Below are 7642 nucleotides of genomic sequence, written 5' to 3' on the forward strand. Positions count from 1 at the left end.
AACACTTGGATAACAGATCTGCACAAAGAACAGAAATGCAGTAGCATGTTCTTCCCCCAAGAGATGTTAACAAAATGATAAAATGATAGTAGTGATATTAATGGCAAGAGTGGTGATAAGGGTGATTTATGATAGTGATAACGGTGATGATAATGGTATTGAAATAAAAGTAATGGAGATAAAACGGGGAAAATTTAAACTAAATAAATAATTAGGAAAATTATAATTATAATGATAATGATGAAATTATATGCGCCACCACCACCAACAACAACAACAACAACTACAACAACAACAACAACAACAACAACAACAACAACAACAACAACAACAACAACAGCAACAGAAACAACACTAAAAACAACAACATTAAGAAGAACAAAACGACAGAATCCAAGGAAAGCAAGGGCGGGCGCGATCTAGTGACGGCGGAGGGGGGGGGGGTCGGAAAGAGCCTCCCGCCGTGCTCCGCTGGAACACCTGAATGGCCCCGCCTCGTGGGAGACCTCTCCGCCCCTTCCCCTCTCCCTCTTTCTCTTTCTCTTTCTTCTTCTCTTTCTCTCTTTTCCTCTATTTTTCTTTCTTTCTCTTTCTCCATCTTTCTTCGCTCTCTCCATCTTTGTTTCTTTCTCTCTTTCTCTTTTTCTCTCTTTCTCCTCTCCCCATCTCCCCATCCTCTCTCATCTCCTCCCCAAATCATCTCTCCTTCTCTCTCTTCTCTCTCTCCCTCTTTTCTCCTCGAATCTCTCTCTCTTCTCTCTCTCTCCCCCTTCCCCTCTCTTTTCTCTCTCCTTCCTCTACTCTCTTCTCTCTCATCTCTCTCTCGTCGTCTCTCTCTCTCTCTCTCCATCTCTTCCTCCCCTCTCTCTTCCTCTCTCTTCTTTCTCCTTTATCTCTTTCCATTTCATTGTTTACGTGTCATCTCATTTCCTTAATTTTCCCCTTTTCCTTTTTCCCTCCCTTCTATCCTTTCTTCTCTAAATTCATCTCCCCTTTTCCTTCTCTTCCCTTTGCCTCCCCCACTCTCTTCTCCTTTCCTTGATTCCACCGTCACTTTTAACCACTTATTGACCTCTCCCATTCCGGTAATTAAGGAATATTCCCGAAGGAGTGGCTGCGTTATTAGATTTCTATCCCTCTGTGGCCCCCTCTCCCCCTCTCCCCTCTCCCACTCTCCCACCTCTCCCCCTCCTCCCCACGTCTTCTCCCCTCCCCTCCCTCGTCACACATCTCTCCCTTCCCCACCTTACGTACAATGCATACAAACATACATTTTTTCTCTCTCTCTCTCTCTCTCTCTCTCCTTCTCTAAATCTCTCTCTCTCCCCCTCTCTCCTCTCTCCTCCTCTCTCTCTCTTCTCTCTCCTCTCTTCCATCCCCCCTACTCCTCCCCCCCCCCTCTCTCCCTTCTCTCCCTCTCCCTCTCCCTCCCGGCGTGTTCTTAGCCTAAAATGGCGGAATGGTTCTTTGATGTTGTTAGTTGCGTGCGTTGGTTAGGTCGTTTAGTCCCGTCGTTTGTGTTTGCACAGGTCTGGCCGTATTTGTCTGTCTGTTGGGGCGTCATTCGCTCGCTGTGACAAGGCGCTCGGTCGTCCGCTCGTTAGCATTGGCGCGCAAGGCTTGGTTTTGGGGGGAAGGGGGGAGGGGGGAGGGGTAGGGGGGGGGTGGCTAGTTGAGTGTCGTTTTGTTTCTGAAGAGTGGAGAAACGAGCGGGTTAATGGATCATTTAGGGATGAGGGTGTTGGAGCATTTTGCATGATTTTCTCGGAATAGAGATGTGTGTGTGTAATATAAAATATTGATATGTATTATATATATGTAAAAATTTTATAATATATATATATATATATGTAATATGTATATGTATGTTGTATGAAAATGTATGTATGTATATAATATATATTATTATATATATTTTTATATATTTTAATATATATGTATATGTATTTTATGTATGTATTATATGTATGTATATATATTATATAGTATTATATATATGTATATATATATATATAATGTATATTATAGAAATTTGTATGTATGTATGTATGTATGTATATAGGGAATTTATGTAGTATGAAATGTATGTATGTATTTATGTTTTTAAATGTAATGTATGTTTGTATGTGTGTGTGTGTGTGTGTGTGTGTGTGTGTGTACACAGTATATATATACATACATATACACTTTATACGTGCATATACATGCGTGTATTCTCTTATTTCTAAGTGACTAAAATAAAAGGAAAAATAGACAAAATTGGGTAAAAGTAAAAAAGGTGTCGCGGGAGGGGGGGGAGGGGTGGGGGGAGAGCACGACGCACATAAAAAGACGTCAAGTTCCTCATGTGTGTAATTGAGACGTGTCGCAGGTTGACACTCGTCTCTGCCTGTTTATGGAGGGCCTGCCGCTTTTTTTTTTTTTTTTTTAGGAGGGAGGGAAGGAGGGAAAGAAATGGAGAGGAGGGGGGGAAGGGGGAGGGGGAGATAGGGAGGGAGGGAGGGCAGGTAGGAGGGGGAGATAGGTGGTAGAAGGGAGGGAGGGAGGGAAGAAAGGTATGTATTGCATGTATATGGTTGAATAGGTCTTGTTTGTGCTTCCCCTCGCCCCCCCAAAACCTTTTTTTTCCCCCTAACCCCTTTTTTTTTTTTACCCCTTTTTTTTTTTATTTTGTTGATATCTCTTTTCTTTCTTTTGTTTCACTATCTTTCCCCCCTTTTTTTTACTTTTTCCCTCCCCTTCTCCCTCTCCCTTTTTCCCCTTTCCCTTTTTCCTTCCCGTTCCCCCTCTCCCCTCCCCCCCCTCCCCCCCCCTCCCCCTCTCAAGTCCCGAACACTCCGAAACCCGTGTTGGAGGCGGTTATATTAAACGAGTGTTTGGACGAGACAGTCAAACGTTAACTTCTTGTCCTGCGGAGATGAGGACTCTGCACCGCCGGCCCCGTCTCGCCCCCCCCCCCCCCCCCCTCCTTCCCCCCCTCCCTCCATCTGTCCATCCCCGTCCCCATCTATCCACCCTCCCCCTCCCCTTTCTCTTCCCCTATCCCCCTACCCCTGCACCCTCCCTTCATCTCTTTACCTACTACCTCCCTCCCTCCCCCCTTCTTCCCTTCCTCGGAGCTGGGGTTTTTGGATTCCCCAATTACAATTTTGTAAATTCCCTTTTCTTCTTTCGATTATTCCGAGAGTTCACTTACAAATTGTCAGTTCGCGTGTTTGTCGAACCAGATGGGGGATTGGGGGGAGGTGGGAGGAGGGGTAAGGAGCGGGTGAGGAGGAGGGGGTGTTACGGGAGAGAATTTTTATACCTTCGCCGAGAACCATGTATAGCTTCGAGAGAAGGGGGGGGGGGGAAAGGTTCGCTAGGGGGGGGGGGAGGGGGGGGGGGGGTACTTTAGGTTTCTGGTCTTTGTGGATGCAAGCAGTTGTCGTGTGTCGCGTGGTGAGCCACAAAGGACTCCCGGGTCGGCGAAGACGCGCCAGTCACTCGCAGGAACACACTTCAGACACACACACGGGGACAACATGCGCATATCGGGCAAACACGTGCGCACGTGCGTGGGCGGACACATATGTACTCACACACTCATACACGCGCAGAAAGAGAGAGAGAGAAAGAAAAGAAAAAAGAGAGAGAGAGAGAGAGAGAGAGAAGAGAGAGAGAGAGAGGAGGAGAGAGAGAGAGAGAGAGAGAGAGGGGGGGGGGGGGTGGCAAACCTACATACGTCGGAACACGCACACGCCCACGCAGTAACCCCGCCCGCCGGAGAGAGAATCCATTTCGATAAACGCCATTTTACGAACCCTTTAATGATAGGGAATTTGGTTCTCACACATAAAAGTCTTGGCAGTAATTTTTTGGTCGCGGTAAACCCAATTATTACATATCACATTCACGTTACCTTTGAACTGGACTAGTAGATACTCCTTGCCCTTCCCCAGCTGCTTCCCTCCACCTTCCCTCCACTCCAGTCTCCCTCCTCTCTTCTTACTCGCTTTCTCGTCTTCATCCTCTCCCTCCACCTTTACACGCCACCCTCCACCCTCCACCCCCCCTTCCCCTCTCCGCCCTTCCCACCCCTTCCCTCCCCTTCCCCCCTTTTCCCCCTTTCCCACACCCTCCCCCTCCACCCTCCACCCTCCACCCTCCACCCTTCCCCTCCACCCTCCACCTCCACCCTCCACCTCCACCCTTCCCCTCCACCCTCCACCTCCACCTCCACCCTTCCCCTCCACCCTCCACCTCCACCTTCCACCCTTCCCCTTTCTACCCTCCCTCTCCCCCCTCTACCCTCCACACTTCCCTTCCAACTTTCCCCTCCACCCCTTCACCCCCACCCTCCACCATGCTTCTCCATCATCCACCCGCTCCCTCCCCCCCCCCCCCCCCCAACCAAAAACACCCCCCTCTTGTGTTTAAATGTTCATAAAAGTGGTTTGGGCGTATTTACGAACGGGTATTCTGGGCGTGTCGCTATCACACGTAGTTCCTTTGTCTGTGGGCGTGAGAGAGGGGACTGAGGGCGTGGAAGGCGGGGGGGGGGGCGAGAGCGGGGAGGAGGAGGGGAAGGGGGAGGGGGATGGAAGCAGAAGTCCTTTATTTATATGATATGTTTTACGGGGAAAGGTTGGGGAGGAGGGGGTGTTAGAGGAGGGGGGAGAGGGGGGAAGGGGAGAGGAGGAGAGGGGAAGGGGAAGGGGAGAAGAGGAGAGAGGAGGGAGAGAGGGGAGAGAGGGGAGAGGGGAGGGGGAAAGGAGAAGTCTTTTGTATATATGACATGTTTTTAACTTTTTATTTCTCATGTTCCTTTTTTTTTTTTGTATCCTTTTTTTTTTTTTTATACGTGTCTCTAATGTTTATCGTTTCGTTGCAGGTGAGTTGGTGTGACAGCCGCGCGTATGTCGTCCGGGCGCGCGCGTACGTAAGTAACCGGTCCTTGTAATCTATTTGTCCTGTTATTATTATTTTTTTTCTTTTCTTTTTGTCTTGCTTTTGAAGGCGAGGTATTTTGTTGGACGGAAGGAATTTTTAAAAATTATTACTGTTGTTTTGATTATTATTGTTATTATCATCATTATCATTATTATTATTATTATTATTATTATTATTATTATCATATATAAGTTGTTTCATTAATATCATTGCTGTCGTCATCATCATCGTAATCGATACCATTATCGTCAATGTCAATCTTTTTTAGTCGTCATTATGTTAGAGAATATATATTTTTTTTTTTTTTTTTTTTTTTTTTTTTTTTTTTTTTTTTTTTTTTTTTCCAAACTCTCACGCTCACACGGTAACCTACTAACTCACACGTGCACTTAACGTCTGCATGTCTACTCATTTTGGCGTTCGGTTTAAAGCTCGTGCACTCCCGGCCTCGTAAATGGTAGGTGATTGATTGGAAATAATCGCGAATGTATTTTGTTTTATTTCGGTTGTTGTTGTTGTTGTTGTTGCTGATGTTGCAAAAGGTGGGTTGGCTATTTTTTTTTTTTGTGTGTGTGTGTCTTTTTATTCTTTTTTCTTCTTCTTTGTTTTTGTTTTCTGTTGGTTTTCTCTTTCATTTTGTTTGTAATTTGTCTTTTGATTTCATTAATGTTATTAATGCTCCTTCTTCTTCTTCTTCTTCTTCTTCTTCTTCTTCTTCTTCTTTTTTTTCTCCTCTTCCTCCTCCTCCTCCTCCTCCTCCTCCTCCTCCTCCTCCTCCTCCTCCTCCTCCTCCTCCTCCTCCTCCTCCTCCTCCTCCTCCTCCTCCCCCTCCTCCTCCTCCCCCTCCTCCTCCTCCCCTCTCCTCCTCCTCCCTCCTCCTCCTCCTCCTCCTCCTCCTCCTCCTCCTCCTCCCCTCTCCTCCTCCTCCTCCTCCTCCTCCTCCTCCTCCTCCTCCCCTCTCCTCCTCCTCCTCCTTCTGCTCCTCCTCCTCCTCCTCCCTCCTCCTCCTCCCCCCCTTCTCCTCCCCCTCCTCCTCCTCCTCCTCCTCCTCCTCCTCCTCCTCCTACCCCTCCTCCTACCCCTCCTCCTCCTCCTCCTCCTCCTCCTCCTCCTCCTCCTCCTCCTCCTCCCCCTCCTCCTCCTCCTCCTCCTCCTCCTCCTCCTCCTCCTCCTCCCCTTCCTCCCCCCCTCCTCCTCCTCCTCCTCCTCCTCCTCCTCCTCCTCCTCCTCCTCCTCCTCCTCCTCCTCCTCCTCCTTCTCCTCCCCCCCTTCCTCCTCCTCTTCCTCTTCCTCTTCCTCCTATTCTTCCCCCTCTTCCTCCTCCTCCTCCTCTTCCTCTTCCTCCTATTCTTCCCCCTCTTCCTCCTCCTCCTCCTCCTCCTTCTCCGCCTCCTCCCCCTTTTCCTCCTCCTCCTCCTCCTCCCCCTCCTCCTCCTCCTCCTCCTCCCCCTCCTCCTCCTCCCCCTCCTCCTCCTCCTCCTCCTCCTCCTCCTCCTCCTCCTCCCTCCCTCCCCCCTCCCCCCTACATTCTCTTTCTTCTTCGTCGTCATCCACTTCGATGGTGATATATTTTTTGCATGTCACTGAACTCGATACAATAAACGTATTTAGGGTCCGACATTGTTGTGCTTAAACCCCCTTATTATTACGGTTGTCTGCCCTTTCTCACCCCTCTCCTCTTCTCCACTTCTCCCCCCCCCCCCTTCTTACTCCTCTCCCTTCTCTTTCTCCCTCTCTTTCTTCCCTTCTCCTTCCTCTTCCACCACCTTCCCCTCTTCGTTCTCCTTGCTTTCCCTTCCCCTCTTCGTTCTCCTTGCTTTCCCTTCCCCTCTTCGTTCTCCTTGCTTTTCCTTCCCTCTTCGTTTTCCTTGCCTTCCCTTCCCTCCTCGTTTTCCTTGCCTTCCCTTCCCTCCTCGTTTTCCTTGCCTTCCCTTCCCTCCTCGTTTTCCTTGCCTTCCCTTCCCACTTCGTTCTCCTTGCTCTCCCTTTCTCCCACCACACACTGAAGCGCCAACACACTCATTATACATGCATTGCGTCATCAGGAAATGTTATTTTTCCATCGATGATTTTCACGTAATGGGTTTTAATGGGGGAATGACATGGCCGCGCCGCATGGGGTTGCAACGGGCCTCCTGCCACATTCCGGGCCCTTTCCCACGCCGCCTTGCTCGGTCAGGGCGGCCGCTCGCGACTGGTGGCTTTGGCCGCACATGCAGACGGACGGAGAGGGACGCACGCACGCACACGCATGGACGCACGAACGTAAACGCATACACGCATACGCACTCAGACGGGAGGGAGTGGAGCATGCGGAGAAAAGGAATGGGTGAATGAGTAAAGGAGGGGAGAGGGAGAGAATGAGTGAGTGGAGGAAAATAGAAGGTGGGAGGGATGGAGTGAATTAGGAAGGGAGCCAACGAGCGAATTAGGGAGGGAATGCGTGAGCGAGGGAGGGCTCCAGAGAGCGAATTAGGAAGGGAGGGAGTGAGCGAGGGAGGGAGGGAACTGGGCGAAGGCGATAACAGTCCCTGGCGGCTCTTATCAGCGGCTGGACCGGGGCCGTGATGATCCTTACTAATATGTTTGTTTCCGGTGTTTACCAAATATTGTGGTCGGTGGCAATATTTGGTCGGTTGGTCGGTGGGTCGGCGAATGGTCGGTGCCGATAGACGTCGTACTGATTAAGAGGAAGGCGTAGGTGAAAATG

This window comes from Penaeus chinensis, chromosome 25 (genome assembly GCF_019202785.1).
Source record: "Penaeus chinensis breed Huanghai No. 1 chromosome 25, ASM1920278v2, whole genome shotgun sequence".
Lineage (NCBI taxonomy): Eukaryota > Metazoa > Arthropoda > Malacostraca > Decapoda > Penaeidae > Penaeus > Penaeus chinensis.